This window comes from Eurosta solidaginis, chromosome 1 (genome assembly GCF_040869045.1).
Source record: "Eurosta solidaginis isolate ZX-2024a chromosome 1, ASM4086904v1, whole genome shotgun sequence".
NCBI classification, from domain to species: domain Eukaryota; kingdom Metazoa; phylum Arthropoda; class Insecta; order Diptera; family Tephritidae; genus Eurosta; species Eurosta solidaginis.
Window position 1 is genome coordinate 270,551,696 of NC_090319.1, and position 25,313 is coordinate 270,577,008.

Sequence of the window (25,313 nt, forward strand, 5' to 3'; positions counted from 1 at the left end):
ATTGAAACGCAAAAAAAATATAAATTGTTTACAACGAAAAATATCTTGTGCTTTTAGTTGTGACATGTGACGGAAATTAAAAATTTTGTTGCAGAGAACACCTTTTTGCGTTGGCGACCTTCGCCCAAAATAACATTAAGTTAATTTGAGTTGTGACATGTGACGGAAATTAAGAATATTGCTGCAGAGACCATCTTTTTGCGTTGGCGGCCTTCGCCCAAAATAATATTAAGGGTAAAGTTTTACAAGACGGTACACCACCTAATTTAAAAATATTAAATAATAATAAAAACGGAGCTCGAGGCGCGCCTTTTGATTCCACGTTTGATAATTATTGATAAAAATTGGGTGGTGCACCGTCTTAAATCATTACCATATTAAGTTGTATAGAATCGACGGGATGGCCTACAAGGTTTTATGTCAACTAAATCTCTCCCGATATGGTCGGGCTAGTACCTTAATGGTTCCCGGAACGTACCCGATCTGCATACGGCAAAGGACCACCAAAGTCGATAACGGGGAGTGTCCTTATCGCTACAATAACAACAACATTATTTACTTTCTGATTTTCATTCATACGTATGTGCATTTTTAAATAATAAAAAAAATGTTATATTATTCTAATAGATAGCATCTCCGCCGGGTTGCGATTCAGCTCAGAATATGCCAAAATCAAAGGAAATCTACAAAAACAAGGTACTTTACAAGCAACATGCTTTGGAATACGGTACCAAACTGGTTGGATGTATTTCCCTAAAAAAGGGTGGAACTACGCATCTTGGTTTGCCAGTATTTGCTTCGGTAATTTATATTGATTTGTAGTGATTAAAAATTGCAATAGTAGATAATGTAATGTGAATTAAAATTGAATAGGTAGCCGGAGCAAAAAAGGCAACTGATCGGCATGCAACTGTTATTTATGTGGTGCCACCGGGAGCTGCTGCTGCTATCCTATAAGCATTAGAAGCAGAAATGTCTTTGATTTTTTGCATCACCAAAGTTGTGCCATAACATGATAGGGTTCGCGTTAAGCACGCTCTCTTAAGGCAAAAAAAATCGCGTCTAGTCAGGCCCGATTGTCCAGGAATCATCGCACCAGAAAGGGTAAGTAAATTGGCTACCATATTAAATATATAAGCAATATGTATGAATTTTTTAGTGATAATTTGTCATGCTTTTGTTGATAATCAACTGAAGAATGCAAATGCGACAGAGTTCGAAGTTCATGTGAAAACCAATTAATTTTTTTAATTAGCATTTGGAGAGAAAAATACATATGTATGTATGCATAGAACTGCATAGAAGGGGAGGAAAAATTAATTATTATTAGTAGATTTGCAAGATTTTTGTCATTTTCCCTGCATCGCAGATGTCATTATATTGCGTTAAGAGAGGACATCAACACCTTACTACCCACAGCCAGTTAAAATTATTGTAAATTTTGCTCTTTTCATCACTGTTTCAAAACGTGGAAAGTTATATATCGAGCATTACATGGAGAATGGTGCATTTTAGCAGACTTTCGCATTGCCGGCATTATTAATATTCAAACGTTGTTTCTCGTTGTATATCCTTTAATTCTAGAGTTAAATTGATAAATAACGTGTACGAATTTGTTTAACGCATTTGTTTTGGTTACTCGACGTCTCCGTTCTCGTGTAGCCTACATATTGCGTTTTTTTTTTAATTTGCTTACCGGGCTAAAGGTTAGCATGCTTAAAATACGTAAGTCGTTTTGTTCAACAAATTTAAGTAGATATCTCATCAGTTGTTTGCATCAGAGCGACAATTTTTGAGATAGTTATTAAAACTGTTTAAAGGTTGTCAAACGTTGTTTCTCGTTGTATATCCTTTAATTCTAGAGTTAAATTGATAAATAACGTGTACGAATTTGTTTAACGCATTTGTTTTGGTTACTCGACGTCTCCGTTCTCGTGTAGCCTACATATTGCGTTTTTTTTTTAATTTGCTTAACGGGCTAAAATGGTGCTTGTTACCGGAACGTAGATAGATAGATCATTTATTGAGGATTGCACAGTGACTTGCACATCTCCTTCACAGCACCTCATCCTAGCCGACTTCCTTGATGAACCCCAGCAGTGTTCTTTGTATGAGGGATTAAATGTGGGAATGCTCTGGCCATGATGAGCCCATAAACTTAGCCCTACGTCTTGAAATTGCGCCGCAATCTAGAAGGATATGGTCCACCGTCTGCTGATCCATCACAAAATCGGTATGTGTTGTTCGATACTATACCCAGCTTTTGCATGTGACTGTTCAGTCTACAGTGTCTTGTAAGAATAGCCGTTGGGGTTCTGAGGTTATCTTTTTGAGAGGCCTATTAATGCCCTATATCGAGTTGTGCGGTAACCCCCTAACAGTAACTTAGATTGACTCAGGCCTGGCATATTGCGCCAGTGTTCTCTCTTTTCCCTCCTTTTTGCTAATAAATGCCCCTGTAGACCAACTGGCAGGAACGGCTCGGGATCGATAGGTCATGCAGTTGCTGCCTCTCTTTCCGTGTTGTCCGCCTGCTGTTGTTGTTATAGCAGTGCTTCGTCCCATCCAATAGGTGCGACCGATCACAAATTGTCATCAATATCTTCTAACGGGAGTCCAAGGAAACTTTCTGTTTCAACAGGGGTGGACCATAATGGGAGGAGTGTTAGAGGCGTTGGTTCCACAATACAGTTAAAGAGATGGTTGGTGTCATGTGGGGACACAAGCAGGACAATGTTTTGTATGTTGGGGTTGATTCTGGATAGGTAAGAGTTTAACCTGTTACGTTATCCAGCTCGAAGTTGAGCTAGAGTGACTACTCTCGTTTCCCTAGGGAGAGTGCGTTCCTCCTCTGCTAGTTTTGTTCTTTGAGTACAGGAATCACCGGCATAGAGGTCCGACGCCTGTTTGTGGAGTTCACTGAAGACATGCTTGTGTTTTTTAGCTTCATACGGCTGTGTTCTCAGGTGCCGTATTTCCTCATAATGTAATGAGGCCGTGAATAACAAGAGCCACAAAAGATTTATAAAAGTTACGAGGAATCTAGCCCAGAGCAACCTGTCCGATGCAACCATCCCTTGCACGTGAAACACTGACAAGAGTATTTATTTTTTTAATTTAATTTATTTATTATTACGGCTGTTTAGGCCTAAAACTTAAACTACTAAGTGCAATTCATTGTTATAATCACTTATTACTATTGAATATGCTGTTGGAATGCCATGTGATTCCGATCAGCATATTTACTAGCGTGACAAAGGGACGAGTCTGGGAGCCAGTCATTTAAGGAAGGTCGGAAAGGACGCGTTTCCAATCCTCCAGTGCTCCCAGCTTAAGGCAACAAAATTTGGAACTTATATTTTTCAATTATATGTGTATTTTAAGCTTTCGGAATGTATTAGTCTCCGATCAATGCAGCTAAACATGTCTTTGGATGTTGGAAATTGAAAATAAGTGTATCCAATCACCCCTCAACTTTGTTTAGTAAAGACGCTGTCGGAATGCATGAAGATTCCGATTAGCACAGCTCAACTTATAATGGGAGGTTGAAAAGGACGTGTTTCCAATCCCCCTTGCTCCAACTTATATTTGGCCTTATTTTCGTTATTTTTGTTACACATTATATAATTTTATTGTTATATTTATGCTGTCGGAATGCGAATGATTCCGATCAGCAACAGTAAATACCAGCTGGAAATACCGAATTCCAGCGAAATTAGTTGTTGGAACTGTCTGGAGTTACAGGTGGCGACCGATTTTCTTTTCCTTAGGGCCGGATGCATTGTATTTTGCTGCTACCATTATTACCATTCCCTTTTCGCGCTCCAGTATCGGTATATCATGTAAAAAAATAAAAGAAAAAAAACTATCTTATTGGAAGGGTTTTACAATGCTCCAATAAACTTTTTTTAAAAGTATTGAAGTTATTACTACCATTTATGTGATTAGGAAGTTCATTGAAATATTTCAGGCCCTTATATATATGACCGTCCTAAAAAGATTCTTTTCCGGCAAACGCAGCAAACCCATTTCTCAGTACTGGGGTCAGGAGAAGGACCCGGATTGGGGTCGATACCTTCCCGGAATAGGAGAGTATGGCGCAGACCCGCTGCAAGGATCTGCTGGGGGGTTGACAATTTGTGGGAGCGACGCAACAAATTAAACATGGAGTCCGCCTGCTCATTGCCCTCCACTCCCCTGTGGCCTAGGACCCAGGCCAACAGTACTACGTTGTGTGCTCCTAATTGATTGAGCTTTTCTACGCACTGAAGGACAAGTGCTGACTTTATTTCGAACGCCGCAAGTGCCTTTAGTGGAACCTGACTGCCTGACTGAGTATGGCAATTGTTTCATTGGGGTATCAGCGCTGAAGGTTCAGCTTAGCGCACTAACTTATGGCGAATACTTCCGCTCGAAAATGCTCGGATGTGCTTTTAGAGTTACTGATATTTTGGTTCTGGGTCCGAAAACTCTGGCTCCAATCCCCTCTGGCGTCTTCGAGCCATCTATGTACCTTCCGATCTTGAGCCTAGTAATACATTGCACCCGCCTATACCTATACAGCCGTACCAAGAGACGGAGCAGCCCATTACATATTGGCACAACCGGAGCACTGCTGGACATCCATCCTATATGAAAGCTATGCATTCAAAAGTGTTTGTACCAGTGGCTGGTGCACACCGAACTGGACCAATGTATGCTATATTGAGGCCTGCACAAATACCAAGCTATGTTTATGTAAATAATGTTACTGCTAACGTCAATTTGCACGGTTGAGCACATACAGTACCTACGTTTATACAAGGTGGAACACCACACTACCTACATGGCGATGTAGCCATCGATCAGGTTGTTGTAAGAGATTAATTAAAATATGTTATTCATAAACACTGATTCTTATATTTTTATTATCATTAAACTGTAGACTAGACTCATGACGGGTATTCTTACTGGACACTGCCTTCTGGCGTCACATGCCTTTAAATTAGGCTTGGTCAGTGATAGCAGATGTAGGAAGTGCGAGTTGGAGGAGGAAACGATCGATTTCATTCTGTGCTCGTGACCTGCGCTTGCCGGGCTAAGACTCCAGCTGACAGATGTCAGATCTAGAAGCAGCAAGTGGCTTAAGTTCTAGGAAGCCGCTAACCCGCTGGAGCCATGAGAAGCGTGGGTGCACTTTGGGTGTCCCAAGACAAGTTCCGTACCTGCTCCGAATAATTTGATAGATAGATAGATTAGATAGGGATCTGTTCTAGGTCCAACTCTTTGGAATGCGGTGTATGGCGGGGTGCTACAAATCGACCTTCCCGGAGGCACGGAAATTGTCGGCTATGCAGATGATATTGTCGTAGTAGCAGTGGCCAAGAAACTTGATCTGCTCCAAGCATTATGTAATGACGCCATGGGAAGAATAACGGAATGGTTGACGAACACGGGGCTGGAGATGGCTAGCAATAAGACTGAAGTGGTTCTGATGAGCTCAAAGCGGACTATGGATGAGTTGGTCCTAACCATAGGAGATTTTCAAATAAATTCAAAGCCCTCCTTGAAATATCTAGGAGTAATCATTGACTCAAAACTAACTTTTAGGGGGCACTTCAGGGCGGTGGGGACAAAGTTTCTAGAGTTAGTGGAACCCTAACGCGAATAATGCCCAACATCGGCGGCCCAAGCGAAGCTACCCGTCAGCGATTATCCAACGTAACCAGCTCTATAATATTATATGCAGCACCAGTATGGCACAGGTCTAAAATGGTCCACCAAAAAGATATACTAGCAGCCTACCGCATTACTGCTATACGAATAGCATGTGCTGTTCCGACGACGCGATCCATGTTTTATCCAGGAAAATCCCAGTAGATCTACTCTCAGGTGAAATGGCCGATCTGTATGGCATTGGATTCAGCCGACCATCTGAAGATGCTAAGAAAAGCGCAAGGTCACGAACAATAGTTAGGTGGCAAGAACGGCGGGAAGATTCGAGAAAAGAGCGCTGAACCTTCATGCTAGTCCGGAATATAGCGGAATGGTACGAGCGAAAACACGGCAAACTAAATTACAATCTCACACAGATATTGAGCGGGCACTGTGGCTTGAAGTAATATCTACATAAGCGTGGGATAGAGGAGGATCCTTTCTGTCCAAGCTGTCCGTCCGAATTGGAAAGCGCAGAACATGTAATAGTTCACTGCCCTCGTTTTCACGGCGAAAGACTGTCTGCAAACAGAGTTTTTGGAGAGGAACCTTCCATTAGGAATTTAGTTCCACGAATTTGCGGACAAATAGATTGTTGGATTGCTGTGAGCAAGATGGCCTTTATAGTAATGACGAAATTGATGATGCATGCCGAAAGGGAGCGTAGCGCTTTACCAGGTCCTGATTCTAGTTATCTGAAATTTCTCTTGTGCCTTTGGAAAAGAGCTATGTGTGGACGCTTCCCAAGGCAGTCGGTTCTATGTACCGGAGAGGCTCGGGATTTTTCCCGACCAAGGACTGTCATTTCAGTGTGACCCCATTTAATTTGTTTCGTCCCTCCCACAAATTGTCATCCTCCCAGCAGCTCCTTGCAGCAGGACTGCTACATATTCTCTTACTCCGGGAAGGTATCGAACCCAATCCGGGTCCGTCTCCTGACCCCAGTCATGAGAAATGGTTTTGCTGCATTTGCCAGAAAAGAATCTATTTAGGACGGTCATACTCTGTTCAGTGTGTCTCGTGCAAGGGATGGTTGCATCGGACAGGTTGTTCTGGGCTTGATCCCAAAACCCGACGTCCACGTAACTTTTATAAATATTTTGTGGCTCCATGCTGCTCACGCCCAAGGGCGTCCCGTAGTCTACGCCTAAGCGTATCCCCACTACCTTCCAGCAGCTTCGCTGCTCAGCAAGCCACAACAAGTACCCGCTGCTGCTCGCGCCCCACGGCGCCAACAACTCAAACAGCTGATACCACTCATAACTACTACCTTCGTAGTAGAGCTGGTTGCAATGCTGAGCATCAGCCCCTGCCCCCGTCTTCTTCTCCCCCCCTCTTTTCTGGCAGCAATCGTGCAGGTCAGGGAAACAGACTCTTAGTCCCTGCCTCCGTTTGCACCGTCTGCCAGCACAGAATATATAGGTTTGCGACATCCGCTCATTGCAGCTCCTGCCTTGGGTGGTGCCACTTTCCTAGATGTTCTGGTCTCTGCGACGGCAACCCCCCGACGGGTTTCATCGCGCCATGTTGCCAGGTCGCAAACCCAAATCATCAGGGTACCCCAATGCTTGCCCAAGGGCGCCCAGTCCCAAGGCCACAACAGCAATTGCGTCCTGGCCTTCCACAACCTAGGCGTAGTCACCCCTCACTTACCCCTAGAGTGGCGGCGTCACCCCCATGCACTTCAGAATTCTGCAGTTCAACTGTAATGGACTAACTGGGAAGATTACGGAGATAGTCGATTTCATGAAGCGGCACAACATCCGCATTGCTGCGATTCAAGAGACTAAACTCACAACAAGATCTGCATTGCAGACCTGCTCTGGTTATAATGTCCACAGGAAAGACCGCGAGAGCGGAAATGGAGGCGGCCTCGCGTTTATTATACACCACTCTGTGCAATATCATATATTTGATCCTGGCATCGACCGCAGTGACAATGTCTTAGAACGTCAAGGCCTATCTGTCCGGTCAGGCGATGCAAATCTAGAAATCATCAACATCTACATCCCTCCTGTCACCTGTTGCCCCAGTGGATACCGCCCTAATATCGAGGCCTTACTCACTGGCAACAATCGCATTATCTTAGGCGATTTCAATGCCCATCACGACCTATGGCATTCAAACTTGCGGGCGGACAGTAGGGGTGAGATGTTGGCGGATCAAATAGACGAAACGACGTTCTGCACAATAAACGGAGACGCCCCCACACGTATGGTAGGAAGCTGTCATAGCTCGCCAGATATCTCAATCGTGAGCGCAGAACTCGTAAACTGCGTCAACTGGCAGCCGATGGTAACATTGGCATCCGACCACCTGCCCATACTTATTTCGTTCGAGCGTACCGCCGACTTCATCGTCACCGAAAAACGCACTTTCATAAACTTCAAAAAAGGAAAGTGGGAAGAATATAAATCTGCAACAGACAGCAGCTTTGCTGCCCTCCCTATCCCGACTGATGCCCGCCAAGGGGAGCGTGCCTTCCGTAAGGTCATTGAATCCGCCTCGGCACATTTCATTCCCGCCGGGAGAATTCCCGAAATCCGGCCCCACTTCCCGGCGGAGGCCGCGAGCTTAGCGAGGGAACGCGACCTTATAAGACAGCTCGATCCAGGCGACCCCCAAATAAGGGATATAAACCAACGCATCAGATTGCTTGTGGACGAACACAAGCGGGCGAAATGGGAAGAGCACCTAAGAGGTTGTAACCTCTCTACCGGTGTAGGTAAACTTTGGTCCACCGTAAAGTCCCTATCGAATCCGACTAAGCACAAAGACAAAGTTTCCATCGCCTTTGGCGATAAGGTGCTGTCGGATGCGAAAAAATGCGCGAGCGCTTTCTGCCGACAATATATAATGCATCCTACGGTCGACAAAGATAGACGGAGAGCCAATAGACACGCACATAAACACAAACTCAGCGCGTCACCAATTACCATCACCGCTAGAGAGGTTGAGGACGCCATTGGTCGCGCTAAACCATCCAAAGCAGTGGGCCCAGACGGCATAGCCATGCCGATGCTTAAAAACCTAGGGAAAGAGGGTTTCAAATATTTGGCACATGTCTTCAACCTGTCTCTTTCCACCTTTGTCATACCCGAGAAATGGAAAATGGCCAAGGTGGTCCCGCTACTAAAGCCTGGGAAACCAGCTAACGTAGGTGAGTCATATCGTCCGATATCTCTCCTATCGCCAGTGGCAAAGACGCTTGAAGCCATTTTGCTCCCTTATTTCCAAGCACATTTGCAGCTAGCCCCTCATCAGCATGGCTTCAGAAAACTCCATAGCACTACCTCCGCGCTAAATGTCATTAGCACCCAGATAAATTGCGGTTTGAATCAATATCCCCACCATAGAACAGTACTCGTAGCGTTAGACCTATCAAAAGCTTTTGATACGGTCAACCATGGCTCGTTCTGCAAGACCTGGAAGGGTCCACCCTTCCCCCATGTCTTAAAAGGTGCACCGCAAATTATCTGGGTGGTCGGCAGGCATCGGTGCAATTCAGAAACGAAACATCAAAACAAAGGAGAATTAAACAAGGGGTGCCGCAGGGTGGTGTCCTATCCCCGCTTTTGTTTAATTTCTACATATCTAAGCTACCTTCACCACCGGAAGGAGTCACAATCGTTTCCTACGCCGATGACTGCACAATAATGGCCACAGGCCCAGGCCCAAAGATCGATGAGCTATGCAATAAAATAAACGGCTATCTCCCTGATCTCTCCAGTTTTTTCACCTCGCGAAACCTGACATTGTCACCGACTAAATCTTCCGCGACCTTATTTACAACATGGTCGCCCCAAATGTCGACCATATTGAACATCCACGTCGATGGCACTACGCTACCGACTGTCCTACACCCCAAAATCTTGGGTGTGACGTTTGATCAGGATCTACATTTTGGTGCGCACGCAACCGCAATTGTTCCAAGAATTCAGAGCCGTAATAAAATCCTCAAATCCCTTGCTGGCAGTACCTGGGGAAAAGATAAAGAAACGCTCTTGACCACATACAAAGCAATTAGCCAGCCGATTACGTGCTACGCGTCACCCATATGGTCGCCAAGCCTAAAAACCACCCACTGGAAGAAACTACAGGCCTGCCAAAATACTGCTCTCAGAATCGCCACGGGCTGTCTTCTTATGTCCCCAGAACACCATCTGCATAATGAGGCGAGAATACTCCCCATCAGGGAGAGAAATGAGATGCTGACCAAACAGTTTCTGTTGAATACCCAGAAACCTGGGCATCCCAACAGACATCTGATTGACGAACCAGCACCGCCTAGGGGCCAAAGGAGTCATCTCCGTAAGCATTTTGAGGAAATACGGCACCTGAGAACCCAGCCGTATGAAGCGGTAAAACACAAGCAGGTCCTTGGTGAACTCCATAGACAGGCGTCGGACCTTTATGTCGGGAATTGCCCGGTGAATCCAGTACTTGAAGAAAAATATCCAGAACTCGCAGAAGAGGAACGCATACTCCCCAGGGAAACGCGTGTCACTCTTGTTCAACTTCGTTCTGGATACTGTAACAGGTTAAACTCTTACCTATCCAGAATCAACCCCGACATACAAAATGTATGCCCTGCTTGCAATGTGTCCCCACATGACACCAACCATCTCTTTAATTGTAATGTGGAACCAACGCCTCTAACACCCCTTTCCTTATGGTCCACCCCTGTTGAAACGGCAAGTTTCCTTGGACTCCCGTTAGAGGATATTGATGACAATTTGTGATCGGTCGCGGCTATTAGGTGGGGCGAGCATTGCTACAACAACAACAACAACAGCTATGTGTGGAGCCCTATTTATGGAACACTTTTCGGCTTATATTAAAAACTTTTAATCTATTCTTACTGATATGAGTTTCTTTTTCATTCTAGGTAATTTGATTTTGACGATGTGAGGATAGAAATATCCCAAATATTCCAGCTGTGGCTGTAAGAACATACATTTGCTCAAATTAGAAGAAAACTGCACGGTTGAGCACATCCAGTATCTACGTTTATACAAGGAGGAACACGACACTACTTTCACGGGGATGTAGCCACCGATCACGTTGTTGTAAGAGCTTATTTTAAATATGTTATTCATAAACACTGATTCTAATATTTTGTTTTGGTTTTTACTTTAAGAGTCAACCTGTTATATAAGCGATGTCAGCTATGCCTGTAACTTAAGCGCCTTCAGATGTAATAGTTACCGCGGACGCGGTCACAGGAGTAGCTCACTACGTGGGGATTACACTAATCAAGGACTTTCAATATCGGAAGGTTTTCCAGCACTATAACACACCAACAATATGTGCAATCACCCGAATAAATTGTACAACAAACGTTAACACCACATCATCAGCCAGCAACAACAACAACAAACGCAACAAGTTGAAACTTCTAAACAATTAATGACTAGTGAACCACCAACATATCCGCAATATGCGCAAACATCAACACCAACATGTGTCGCCTACTTTGCAACACGGTGAAGATGGCCAAGGCCATTCTGATTCTAATACTGATAAAGGCGAACCATTGGCAAATTTAAAAACTCAAACAGACCAAGAAAAATGTTGATGATGGTATTAATTCTAGTACGGATAGTAAAGAATTTAAACCTAGGAAAAAAGCTAAACTTGATAAAAACTTAACCGAAGATGACAACGTTTCTAATTCTAATACTAAGGAAGATGAACCTTTGATAAATATGAAGCTTAAAACAGAGTTATCAAAAAATGACGATGATGATAATGGTGTTGATGCAAAGTCTAATGTTGAAAATGATGAAAATTATGAAACAGAATCTGAAAATAGTATGAGTGTGGATTATAACCTGAACCAAAACTGTCATATCCGGTACGACCAGAATTAGATGTTAAGAAAAGAGCCTACATAAAGAGGCTCAATATATTTATGGAAAATTTATCATGAGACAATGCCCAATGTATGTATTTCAATTAAATTCAGCACATTGTTGGAAAAAGCATCTAAGCTTTATGCATCGTGTAGAGAAACCAGAACATTTACAATTTAAATATAACGAACGTGGTGCAAAATGTAAATTTTGTGATATTCAAGCAGCTACACCAAGCTTCAACAAATTATTGGACCATGAGATTTCTCATATGCCTAATAGTCATTATTTAAAATGTAAATTATGCGATTGGAAGACGAAAATACATTCAAGTATGAATTTTCATTTACGTGTACAACACGCTGAAACAATTGATGTAACAACGAAAAGTTTAGAATTGAATGTTTGTCCATATTGTAATCACAATGGTATTTACGCAAACACTTAATACATCTTTTCTATGTTTAGAATGTGGTGAATAATTTAGAACAAATACAAGTTTACGTGTGCACCACAAGATTTGAACGGAAATATCTTGAGGGTATGGTTACACCTATGTGGCATCTACAAGCTATTTATAATGACTAGTATGGAATGAATCCGGATATGGAAGAAAACGGAGGTGACGAAATGAATCACCATGCTTCTTTGGATTCTGGTGATACTCCTGACATGCTTCCTAATTTCCCTACGTCTGATGTTACTATACCTACCAAACTAATATGACTGCAAACTGATGAGCAACACTACCAGCGCAGGAAAAATAAGAACTTCAAAACAAGGTTTCGGAAAGGGCGCGACTATGAATAGACGTTAATGTATTTATATAGTTTATAAATATATAAAATTCACATATGTAAAGTTCGCTAGAGTAATAAGGCAATAATTTAAATTGTAAAAAAACATTGTATATATGAAAAATTTATAATTAAATATTATCTGAACATAAAGGACGCGTTTCATTCATAGAAAAAGCGATTTGACAGAAGGTAACCGATACGGGTAACCGATAGGCCAGTTACCCGTGTTGTTGTTGTTGCATATGTTTTGGTTAGCGATAACGAAAACATAACTGATGAAGTAACTTAAAAATGTAAATAACATCGAGCGAGAAGGAATGTCGAAAACACAATAGGTAAGAGCGAGAAAGCGAGTCACACGTACACTATTTTGAGAGAGCGCATGCGTTACCTTTTTCACGACAGCAATGTAAAAGTCATTAAGACGATAATTGGTGAACAAGTTATTGATGACGATTAAGTAATCGATTAGGGAACGGGTACCTGTCTTGTAGGGTTGTAGCAGTGCCACACACAAAATGACCACACATATCTTTAAGCTGGAGTCATTGGTGCCGTATGTCGTATCGCTGTATCCGTATCCCTAACGTAATCAGCTGTTTATCGTTACGACGGTTAACCAAAACCCAATTGGTTGGCTACGATACGGTTACGACTTTAGCGGCACCAATAATCGATTGCATTGATTCTCTTAAGGTTGGTCGAATCAGCTGTTAAAAGGTTACCGATACGGTTACCGATAAAGCACCAATGTCTCCAGCTTTAGTGTAAGTGGCATCATCGATATTCGTGCTCAGCGTATGTATGTATGAATTTACAATGTTCGCGAACGAGAAGTGAGAAAGAATAACATTAGATAAAACGAACTAAAGGAACAAATGAACTAAAAGGACAAATAGAACCGAAATCGAAGATCTAGTTCAGTTGTTCAGTTGAGAGACCCGATCAATTGAACAAGTTCAGAACGAAACGACCCAACTATATTATTTATTATGAAGAAAAAAGCTTAAGTACTGGAACTAGCCAGAAGTACAAAACGCTGAAATGATTTCAACCCGTAATTGTAGCTTTCTAAACATTGTAACTTTCTGAACATGTTCTTACACGTGTTAAAAACTAAACTTCATAATGACCATAGGAGCGTTCATGGACTTGCTATCCAGTAAAGATGAATGGCGCAACAATGCACAAGAGCCAAATTTATTCCAACCATTTTGAAATTGGCAACAATTCTCAAATTTTGCGCTAGTTATTGTCTCAACTGAGCATCGGGTACGAGAATGCATTTGGAATTTTTTCCACCTGATAGATAATTAATTGAGGATCGCACTGCGACCATTGGTCTATTGTGCCCTCAACTGGTTCACAGCACCTCATCCAAGCCCACTTCTCTGATGAACCTTAGCAGTTCACCTGGCTTGAGGGATTTGATGTGAGAATGCTCTGGCCATGGTGAGCCCATAAACTTAGCCCTACGTCTTGAGATAGCGCCACACTCCAGGAGTACATGTTCCGCCGTCTCCGCTGATCGATAGCAAAATCGGCATGTGTTGTTCGATAGTATACCCAGCTTCTGCATGTGGCTCTTCAGTCTACAATGTCCTGTAAGAATAGCTGTAAGGATCCTAAAGTCATTTTTCGAGAGGCCTATTAATGCCCTATAGCGAGTTTTGTTGTAGCCCCCTAACAGTAACTAAGATTGTCTCAGGCCTGGCATATTGCGCCAGTGTTCTTCCCTCTTTTCCCTTTCTTCTACTAGTACATTCCCTCTGATTTCCTGCGGGTCTACTGGCAGAAACGGCTCAGGACCAAGAGGTCGTGTCGTTGCTGCATTTCTTGCCAGTATGTCCGCCTGCTTATTACCCTCAACTCCCCTCCGGCCAGGAATCGCCCGAGTTGGTCTCGATGCCCAGGCTATCGAGCCATATGTTATGATAGGTTTTACTATCTAGGTATACATCCACCTTAGCACATGCGGGCTACAGTCCCATGATTTGCCTTCTAAACGTTTGCATACAATGATGGACCTCGTGGCCCTAGCTCTCATGGAGTCGAAGTGCTGTTTCCATAGGAAATTGGTGGCAAAAATGACCCCCAAGTATTTCACCGCGGTTCCATATTCTAGTGCCACGCCATCTATTGCTCTCAGGGCTTGTAGGGCCCTTCTTCTGGTGAAGGGGATGATGGTCGTTTTAGATGGGTTGATGTTATGCCCCACACTGGCGCACCATCCCTTTATAATATTCAATGCTATCTGTATTATGCCAGAGAGCGTACTCTCGAATTTACCCCTTGCAATTATGATGATGTCGTCAGCATATCCTTGGCATCTTATGCCACTGTCAGATAGATTTTGCAGGAGTTCATCCACTACTAAGCTGCACAGAAGGGGTGATAAAACATCTCCTTGAGGGCACCCCCTCTTAGTATTAACCTTAAGTGCGCTGTTGCCTACATGGACTTCAGCAATTCTTGTGCGGAGTAGATTTTCAATCCATCTCTGGATAGGCATCTGAATTTCTCTTCTCTGCAGTGTTATGCTTACGCTTTCGTGAGATGTGTTGCTTCCTAACTCAAGGAAAATTTTGTAGCGTCCTTATGTGCGTCCGTATTTATTCTATACTCGATTAAAAAAACAAAGAGAAAATTATCATATTTCATAAACCTACGAATAATAGTCATCTGTTCGCATTTATTAACATATATATTGTATATATATAAAAATCCTTAATTTGCTGAATTTTGTATATTTCTGAATGCGCCTAAAAAACTTCTATTTTTTGTCGCGTCCGTATCACTTTATAATTGTTTATAACTACGTACTTATTTGTAAAAGATCCTTTCCGCATATATTTAAATCTAGCGCTCCGTCAGCCCTTTAAAACAATATCAATATATATGTATAAACTTTTACTTTGTCTTCATTGTTTTGGACGCACTTAAAGCGTAAAGATGTCGCTTTCGTTACCGTGGAAATTCCCATATGAGGATGACATTGATATCATCGACCTAGACACCCGCGCCTTTAGTTCTGCTTACTCCAAACTGGAAAAAGAAGCGGTAAAGATGAGTTTGATGGTGAATGAAGACAAAACGAAATAGCTGCTGTCATCGACCAAAGAGTCAGCGTATATGCGCCTTGGCAACCACGCAACTGTTGGCAGCCATAATTTCGAAATAGGAAAAGACTTCGGTTATTTGGGAACCAGCAACAATACTAACAATAACATCATCTCTGAAATCCAGCGAAGAATCGCTCTTGCCAATAAATGCTACTTTGGACTAGGTAGGCAAATGAAAAGTAAAATCCTCTCTCGGCAAACGAAAATCATACTCTACAAATCACTTATCGTACCCGTCCTGCTATATGGTGCAGAAGCATGGACCATGACAACATCAGATGAGGCGGCTCTGGGAGTGTTCGAAAGAAAATTTCTTCGAAAGATTTATGGAACTCTTTTGGCGATGGCGAGTACCGAAGAAGGTTTAACGATGAGCTGTACGAGCTCTACGCAGCATTCAACATAGTCCAGCGAATTAAAACGCAGAGGCTGCGCTGGTTGGGCCATGTTATGATTATAAAAAATACGATCCGGAAAAGAAAGTGTTTCTATTGGAACTCGCCTATGTAAGCAGAAGTAGATGGCGGCCCCCACTCCGCTGGAAGGACCAGGTGGAAAACGATTTGAATTCCCTAGGTGTGACCAATTGGTTGGCGAATTAAGTAAGTAAGTAGTTCTGAAGAGTCTCTAAGAGTTTCAAATCCCTAGGTGTGACCAATGGGTTGGTGAATTAAGTAAGTAAGTAGTTCTGAAGAGTCTCTAAGAGTTTCAAATCCAGAAACTATTCGTAAAAAATTCGCTTCATATGGATGAGCCGTTTCATAGCTATGGAGCCGGATTTTTACTTGTCCTTAATAAATTAAAGACCGGATTTAAGTTTTATTTTGAAAAAAGGATTTTTTTGAAGAATGTCTGAAATATAAAAAGGGTGGATGATTCGTTATGAAAATGCTATGGATATCCCCGGGATCCCATAAACTTTCACCTAGGACAACTTTTTGACTAAATAAACTCTTAAAATGTGTCCCTGATTTTGGGAGATAGACCATGTTTTGCTATAGAGTAGAGTGCAGGCGATAAAAGCAAAAATAAAACAATGATCAGTTAAGAACGTAAGTCAATTTCTGTACACAGATTTGTCATCTAATTAAAAAGTTAATTTTATGACTCGTTTTGGAAAATTGATAAATAATTTAATAAGTAATGTATGTAAGTGCAAATAAATTAAATATGTATATACTCATTTATGCACTCATCCAATTGTTGCAAAATGCCAGTTAAGGCTTAAACAGAATAATGTTAGATATATTTCCCCCGACTAAAATAAGAGCACTCATTAAATACATACATACATACACACATACACCCATACATACATACATACATAAGTGCAATATCAAAAGTACTAAGTGATTCATGAGGCTTATGAAATCCAGAATATCGTCTATAAATATTAAAATTCATCACCAAAGAAATGGCGTTTTTTCCGCTGCAACAATATTTTTGGTTGCGCAACAACTCTAGAAGGATAAAACTAGGCACATATAAACTGAAAAGAAGGACATGAATACCTTTGCAATTTTATAAGGAATCATTTTTTAGCACTTAATAAAACATGATCGTTTTGGAGGCTTTTAGAAAAGTCCAGATAAAAACCCACTTTAAAATTTGCTTGTGGGTTAAAAATTATTCTCATCGAATCTAGCCAGGGGCCGCCCTTTTCTTGTACAAAGAACTCGTGGGTTGGGTTAGGTTGAACGGGCCGGACCATGAGGACCTCACATAGACTGAATTAGTCCCTAGTGTTACCAGTAGTTTGTTTAACGATCAAACTGAAAAAACCGTTTCGAAAACCAGGACCTATGTTAATAAATAACTCTGTCCTCTTGGCATATACTAGATGTTTTCCAGGACCTATGCCCCTTGCTGCTTCTAGATCTGACAGCCGTATCACTCCTAATAGCGACGGGTAATGACGGCCTACCCGCCGAGTGGTTAAAACATGGAGACCAAGAGTTGGCTGGCATCAACTTCTATGCAAAATATGGTCGGACGAACATATGTCTACAGATTGGAATTTAAGTGTGCTTAGCCCTAGTTTATTGCAGGATATACTTCCGAGCAGGGCTCCTCCTCGTAGACTGTGAGGACGAGAAATCGGTTAAGTGGCTCGTTGAAGTGATACCGACGCTTGAGGGATGGACAGGGCCACAATTATGCACGAGACGCGGGGATGAAGTACCGCCAACGCATAATGTGACTATGTTCCTCCCCAGAAGTGCTGAACGCCCCAAAGAGTTTGCGTTACGGCTCCTCGCCAACCAAAATGAGGGCCTCAGGACGCAGTGATGGCGCGTTTTAATTGTAGCGCAGAGGAAACAGGTCTACGTCTCGACGTGGGCATAGACGAGGAAGCGTATCAAATTATACGCAGAAACGGACTTAAGCTGCACTATAGGTACAGCCTGGTCCTAGTGAGACCCTGGAGGCAGAGGCAACCAGGGAATAATGAGCAGCCGGAGACAAGGCGAGGCAGAGGGCACCGACAGAGGCGAGCTGTCGGACGAGAATATGACGGACGCGAGCACCGATGCCATCAGAGCTCGCGAGACCATAAACCCTCCTGCTGCAGCAAGCAAGAAGGACACAATCGTGCAGCCTGGGGATGAAAGAGAAATCCCCACCACACAAGAGCTTATCGAGGGCTTCGACCTCCAGGAGCTGAATAGGCGGGACGAAAGCGAGAGCGGATTGTCCGATGACGATGATCCGATGAGGCCGGCCGGGCCAAAATGACCGGCACAAGCATAAAAATAGCCCAGATCAACCTCCATCACGCCATTGCAGCGTCGGCTGTACTGGTGAGGAGGTTCGCCTCGGATGATCTGGGCATCGCCCTCATACAAGAACCTTGGGCTTACAAGGGACAGGTGAGGGGCCTTAATGCGAGTAATAACAAAGTTATTTGGGATCTCTCACAGCAGAGACCAAGAGCATGTGTAATGCTTAAAGCAAATATTAATTATTTTTGCAATACAGAATTTTTAAGTCGGGATCTGGTGGCGGTGCAGATCGAGGCAAAGGTGAATGGAGACAACACCAGAATTGTGCTGGCCGCAGCCTACTTCCCGGAGGACGACAGCACAGTCCCTCCAGTTAACGTGCAGAAGCTAGTGGAGCACTGCAGAAGAGCGAAACTTCCATTGATCATAGGAGCGATGCTAACTCCCACAACACGGAGTGGGGCAGCAGTGATACCAACCAAAGGGGCGAGTGTTTACTAGAATATATAGTCAGCAACGATTTGAATATATATAACGTCGGGAGCAAACCGACGTTTGTTACGAGAGTCAGGGCAGAGGTCATAGATATAACACTTGGCAACAACCTAACTGAGAATATGATCTCGAAATGGGGAGTCTCAGAAGAACCCTCCCTATCGGATCACAGGATCATAAGGTTTGAGCTGGGTGCTGTATCGGGGCAATCCAGCCCTAAAAGAAATCCCAGGAAAACAGACTGGGGCAGCTACAAAAGTATCATAGAGGCTATCGCGGATAGTCTCAGAAATAAGAGCAGAAGCACTAACTGTACTGAGTTAGAGGGCAGAGTGGATAGAGCAAATCAGATAATGATAGATACCTACAACACCAGTTGCCGAGTCTCCCTAGTTGAGGATAAGAAGGCAACCCCTGGTGGTCGCATGACCTGACACTACTAAGAAAGAAAGTCAGGAAACTCTTTAACGGGCAAGAAGAACCGGCAATTGGGAGGAATACACTCAAAATCTAACAAAGTACAATAAAGAGATAAGGAAAGCTAAGAGGGAAAGTTTCAGAAATTTCTGTGAGGGAATTTCTAGCACACCTGCAGCGGCAAGGCTCCACAAGGCCCTAGCCAAAGAGCAGAGGGAGATTAACCTAGCCATTAGGCTCCCAGACGGTACCTATACCGGAACGGTGGAGGAGCGAGCGAGGGCCTGCGACAAACGCATTTTCCGGGTGCCTCTCCGCAAGTACCGGAACCTGTGTTACCCAGAGTGAAACCAACACCATCAGACTGGCAATTGGCCAACTCCCTCTTCAGTGAGGCAAGAGTCAGATGTGCAGTGGAATCCTTTGAGAAATACAAATCTCCGGGGGTGGATGGCATCTACCCGGCGCTAATGCAGCAAGGGACACATATTATCCCACATCTGGCCAGGATCATGAGAGATAGCCTGGCACTGGGATACATACCCATGATGTGGAGAAGAGCAAAAGTGGTTTTCATACCAAAAGTAGGAAAAAAGGACTATTCGCAGGCAAAGTCCTTCAGACCAATAAGTCTAACTTCCTTTGTCTTGTAGGCAATGGAAAAGATATTGGACCAAGAAATTAGGTCGAACATCCTCAAGAGCTGGCCCCTACATCATAGCCAGCAGGCGTACAGAGCGGGTAGGTCCACGGACACAGCTCTGTACCAATTAACATCTGAAATACAGAGAGCGTTCGAAACAGAGGAAACATTGATTTGCATTTTCCTTGACATCGAGGGTGCCTTTGACAACACATCTCCCGAAAGCGTAAACATAACACTGCAGAGAAGAGAAATTCATATGCCTATCCAGAGATGGATTGAAAATATACTCCGCACAAGAATCGCTGAAGTCCATGTAGGGACAGCGCAGTTAAGGTTAATACCACGAGGGGTGCCCTCAAGGAGGTGTTTTATCACCCCTTCTGTGGAGCCTAGTAGTGGATGAACTCCTGCAAAAGCTATCTGACAGTGGCATAAGATGCCAAGGATATGCTGACGACATCGTCATAATTGCAAGGGGTAAATTCGAGAGTACGCTCTCTGACATAATACAGAGAGCACTAAATATGGAACCGCGGTGAAATACTTGGGAGTAATTTTTGCCACCAAGCTCCTATGGAAACAGCACTTCGACTCCATGAGAGCTAGGGCCACGAGGTCCATCATTGTATACAAACGTTTGGAAGGCAAATCATGGGACTGTAGCCCGCATGTGCTAAGGTGGATGTATACCATGATAGTAAAACCTATCATAACATATGGCTCGATAGCCTGGGCATCGATACCAACTTGGGCGACGACGAGGCAAGCACTGTCAAAACTTCAGCGACTGGCATGTGTATGCATCACGGGAGCTATGCGCACATACCCTATAGCAGCGCTGGAGGCTATCCTCGATCTGACCCCGCTGCATATATCAATAGAGCAGTCAGCCAAGCGAACCCTCCTGAATACCGCTAAGGAGGGCTCGGGCATAAGTAAAGTCATATCGTCCCGAAACATGGAGGAATTGAGAGAGAAGATCCCAATATCTCAACTTCCGAGGGATGATATCCTCATGCAGATAGTCTATGACAACAAGTATAAAGTAGAACTGGGAGACGTGGGAGGAAAGCAGAATTGAGTACATTCATCAGCTAAATAGAATAGTATGGTATACCGATGGCTCGAAGACGCCAGAGGGGATTGGATCTGGAGTCGTTGGACCCAGGGCCAAGATATCAACACCTCTGGGAGCATACCCGAGCATTTTTCAAGCGGAAGTATTCGCTATAAGCCAGTTCGCTGACCTGAACCTTCAGCGCGAGTACTCCAATGAAACAATTGGCATACTTAGTGACAGTCTGGCCGCCCTCAAGGCGATCTCGGCGTCTGAAATAAAATCAGCACTAGTCTTTGAGTGCGTTGAAAATCTAAATCCACTAGGAGCACACCACGAACTGCTGTTGGCCTGGGTTCCTGGCCGCAGGGGAGTTGAGGGTAATAAGCAGGCGGACTGCCTGGCAAGAAAGGCAGCAACGACACGACCTCTTGTTCCTGAGCCTTTCCTGCCAGTAGACCCGAAGAAAATCAGAGGGCATCTACTAGTAGAAGAAGGGGAAAAGAGGGAGGAACACTGGCGCGATATGCCAGGCCTGAGACAATCTAAGTTACTGTTAGGGGGCTACAATAAAACTCGATATAGGGCATTAATAAGCCTCTCGAAAGATAACCTTAGGATCCTAACAGCTTTTCTTACAGGACATTGTAGACTGAACAGCCACATGCAGAAGCTGGGCATACTATCGAACAACACATGCCGATTTTGTGATCGATCAGCGGAGACGGCGGAACATGTACTCCTGGAGTGTGACGCAATCTCAAGACGTAGGGCTAAGTTTATGGGCTCACCATGGCCAGAGCATTCTCACATCAAATCCCTCAAGCCAGGTGAACTGCTAGGGTTCATCAGAGAAGTCGGCTTGGATGAAGTGCTGTGAACCAGTTGAGGGCACAATAGACCAATGGTCGCAGTGCGATCCTCAATTAATTATCTATCAGGTGGAAAAATTTCCGAATGCATTCTGTTACCCGTTGCTCAGTTGAGACAATCACTTGCGCAGAATATGAGAATTGTTGCCAATTTCAAAATGATTGGAATAGACTTGGCTCTTGTGCATTGTTGCGCCATTCATCTATACTGGATAGCAAGCCTATGAAAGCTTATATGGTCATTATGAAGTTTAGTTTTTAACACATGTAACAACATGTTCAGAAAGTTCCAATGTTTAGAAAGCTACAATTACGGGTTGAAATTCATTTCAGCGTTTAATACTTCTGGCTAGCTCCAATACTTAAGCTTTTTTCTTCATAATAAATAATTTTACTTTTATTTTATTTGAAAGATGATGGGAATGTGCTTTTCTGAACGGTAGAATTCATCGAATTATCGAACAATGACACTAGTCTTGATAAAATGAGTGTCATAATCATAGTAAATTTTTTTATAGTAAACAATGGTCATAATACCGAATGAAAATCGTTCGATCAGCTCTTTCGACCACAGTCAAAGATCGAATTTTTCTCATAATAGGGGCCTATATTTCAACAAGCCGTCCTGCTTCTATGAATATTGTATATTAGGCTATTTCGTTCAAAAAAGGAAAATGAAGATACAAAAGAAAATAAAATATTCCACATATCAAGAGCAATTGATTTCATTTTACTTTCAGCGAACAAAAATAAAGGTCCGTTTGTCGCACCATCTGTGGACCATGATACAAAAAAGAAGGTAGTTCCACTCAAAATTTTTTGACGTATTTGGGGATTTTTGAAGTTTCATAATGTTTGTTATTTTGCCAGAAGCATTGCCATACCGTTACTGTTTAAGGCGAAATTGTGGTTTTCGAGATGGAAATTTCCTTAAGGATGAAAACGCAATGGTCATCAGAGACAATAACAATATGCTTTAGCACGATTTATGTGCATATATATCGATTGAGAATACAGTAAAACATGCAATTTTATTAAATAGTGAATAATGACTCATACATTGGCTGATGACTCATATCTTTATGGCAGCTTGACCCCTAAACAGAAAAAAAAATACACGATAAATCCTGCTGTTCTAGCATGGCCTATTATCATGCCCCTACAATGAATATTTCTCAAGGCATGTTGAGAAAAAGTGTACCTCCAAAGTATGCACATCTATGTCAATGCTAAAAGGTCACAGAATGTGTATAGGCGGGGCTGGCCCAAGGTGACCCCTGGTAGAACAAGCAAAAACACTCTCATAACTAGTGGCTAAACTGCAGAGCAACAGGGTAATGTTCTCCCTAAAATATCGTTTAACAGTTCCCTCCTAAAGCGCAACGCTTGAATTATACAATAAATAAAACAAGTAAGGAAGGTTAAGTTCGGGTGTAACCGAACATTACATACTCAGTTGAGAGCTATGGTGACAACATAAGGGAAAATAACCATGTAGGAAAATCAACCGAAGGTAGCCCTGGAATGTGTTTGTATGACATGTGTATCAAATGAAAGGTATTAAAGAATATTTTATGAGGGAGTGGGCCATAGTTCTATAGGTGGACGCCATTTAGGGATATCGCCATAAAGGTGGACCAGGGCTGACTCTAGAATTTGTTTGTACGATATGGGTATCAAATGAAAGATGATAATGAGAATTTTAAAAAGAGTGGGCTTAGTTCTATGGGTGGACGCCTTTTCGAGATATCGCACATAAAGGTGGGTCGGGGGTGACCCTAGAATTTGTTTGTACGATATGGGTATCAAACGAAAGGGGTTAATGAGTATTTTAAAAGGGAGTGGGCCTTAGTTCTATAGGTGGACGCCTTTTCGAGATATCGCCATAAAGGTGGGCCAGGGGTGACTCTAGAATTTGTTTGTACGATATGGGTATCAAACGAAAGGTGTTAATGAGTATTTTAATAGCGAGTAGGCTTTAGTTCTATAGGTGGACGCCTTTTCGAGATATCGCCATAAAGGTGGACCTAGACTTTTTTTGTACGATATGGGTATCAAATTAAAGTTATTAATGAGGGTTTTAAAAGGGAGTGGTGGTAGTTGTATATGTGGAGACGTTTTCCAGATATCGACCAAAATGTGGACCAGGGTGACCCAGAACATCATCTGTTGGATACCGTTAATTTATTTATATATGTAATACCATCAACAGTATTCCTGCCAAGATTTCAAGGGTGTTTTATTTCGCCCTGCAGAACTTTTTCTTTTTATTCTATTTAATATGGCAGGTGTCACACCTATTTTACAAAGTTTTTTTCTAAAGTTATATTTTGCGTCAATAAACCAATCCAATTACCATGTTTCATCCCTTTTTTCGTATTTTGTATAGAATTATGTCATTTTTTTTATTTTTCGTAATTTTCGATATCGAAAAAATGGGCGTGGTCATAGTCGGATTTCGGCATGTTTTTATACCAATACAAAGTGAGTTCAGATAAGTACGTGAACTGAGTTTAGTAAAGATATTTCGATTTTTGCTCAAGTTATCGTGTTAATGGCCGAGCGGAAGAACAGACGGTCGACTGTGTATGAAAACTGGGCGTGGCTTCAACCGATTTCGCCCTTTTTTCATAGAAATAAATTATCGTCCTAAAATCTAGGCCCCTACAAAATTTCACAAAGGATTGGTAAATTTTTGTTCGACTTATGGCATTAAAAGTATCCTAGACAAATTAAATGAAAAAGGGCGGAGCCACGCCCATTTTGAAATTTTCTTTTATCTTTGTATTTTGTTGCACCGACGAACGGACGGACATGGCTCAATCCAATTTTTTTTTCGATCCTGATGATTTTGATATATGGAAGTCTATATCTATCTCGATTCCTTTATACTTGTACAACCAACCGTTATTCAAACAAAGTTAATATACTCTTTGAGCTCTGCTCAACTGAGTATAAAAAAATAAAAAATGTGGACTTGTAGCCAGTTTATCAAGAAATTGCGGTGTGGGTTTATAACAACCTCCTTTGAGCAAGCAATTGACAAACGTGTATGGTATGTTTTGTCAAAATGTTCTGAGAAAACGTACGGACACTTAAGAAGGCTATATTCACTTGCTTTGCATACTTCGCTCCATGTTTCTTCCACCAAAACAATTTTCGGGAGCTCGAAAAGCTTATTAAAAACCTTCTTTTCCATGCTGATATTTAGTATTAAAATATTTCCAAGGCATGGGCGCATTTTTTTTTCTTTTTTTTTTAAATAACTATGAAAGTAATTTAGTCGTATTCGTTAATATGAAATCCATCAAAATTGGAAAAAATTCGTAACCTTTCTCAATCTGGTAGGTTGTTTTTGGTGTACTTGTCATTGTCTCCGCAAAAGTTAAGTGGCTAACGTCACACTAAATGGAACTACCTCCATTTTTTTGTATCATGCTGTGGACGTATCTAATATTTGTATAGTGTCAGAGAAAGCTTTAAGACAAGTTCTCAAGGCATGCCCAATTGGAAATGCAAAATTAAGTTTAGTAAATACAATTTTTCAAAATACAAGTGGTACATTCTCTAATAGTATCATGGACGACCACATAGCCATCGAAAATTAATTTAGCAATGACATCACTAATAAT

The 25,313-nt window shown here is 42.5% G+C and overlaps 1 long non-coding RNA gene across 1 annotated transcript; it reads left to right on the top strand.

Moving 5' to 3' along the window:
• On the top strand, positions 1-1,012 carry LOC137243041 (uncharacterized). Its single transcript, XR_010950431.1, has 3 exons — positions 1-234; positions 628-801; positions 874-1,012. It is a non-coding gene; the product is annotated as an uncharacterized lncRNA (long non-coding RNA).
• Positions 1,013-25,313: the final 24,301 nt, after the last annotated feature.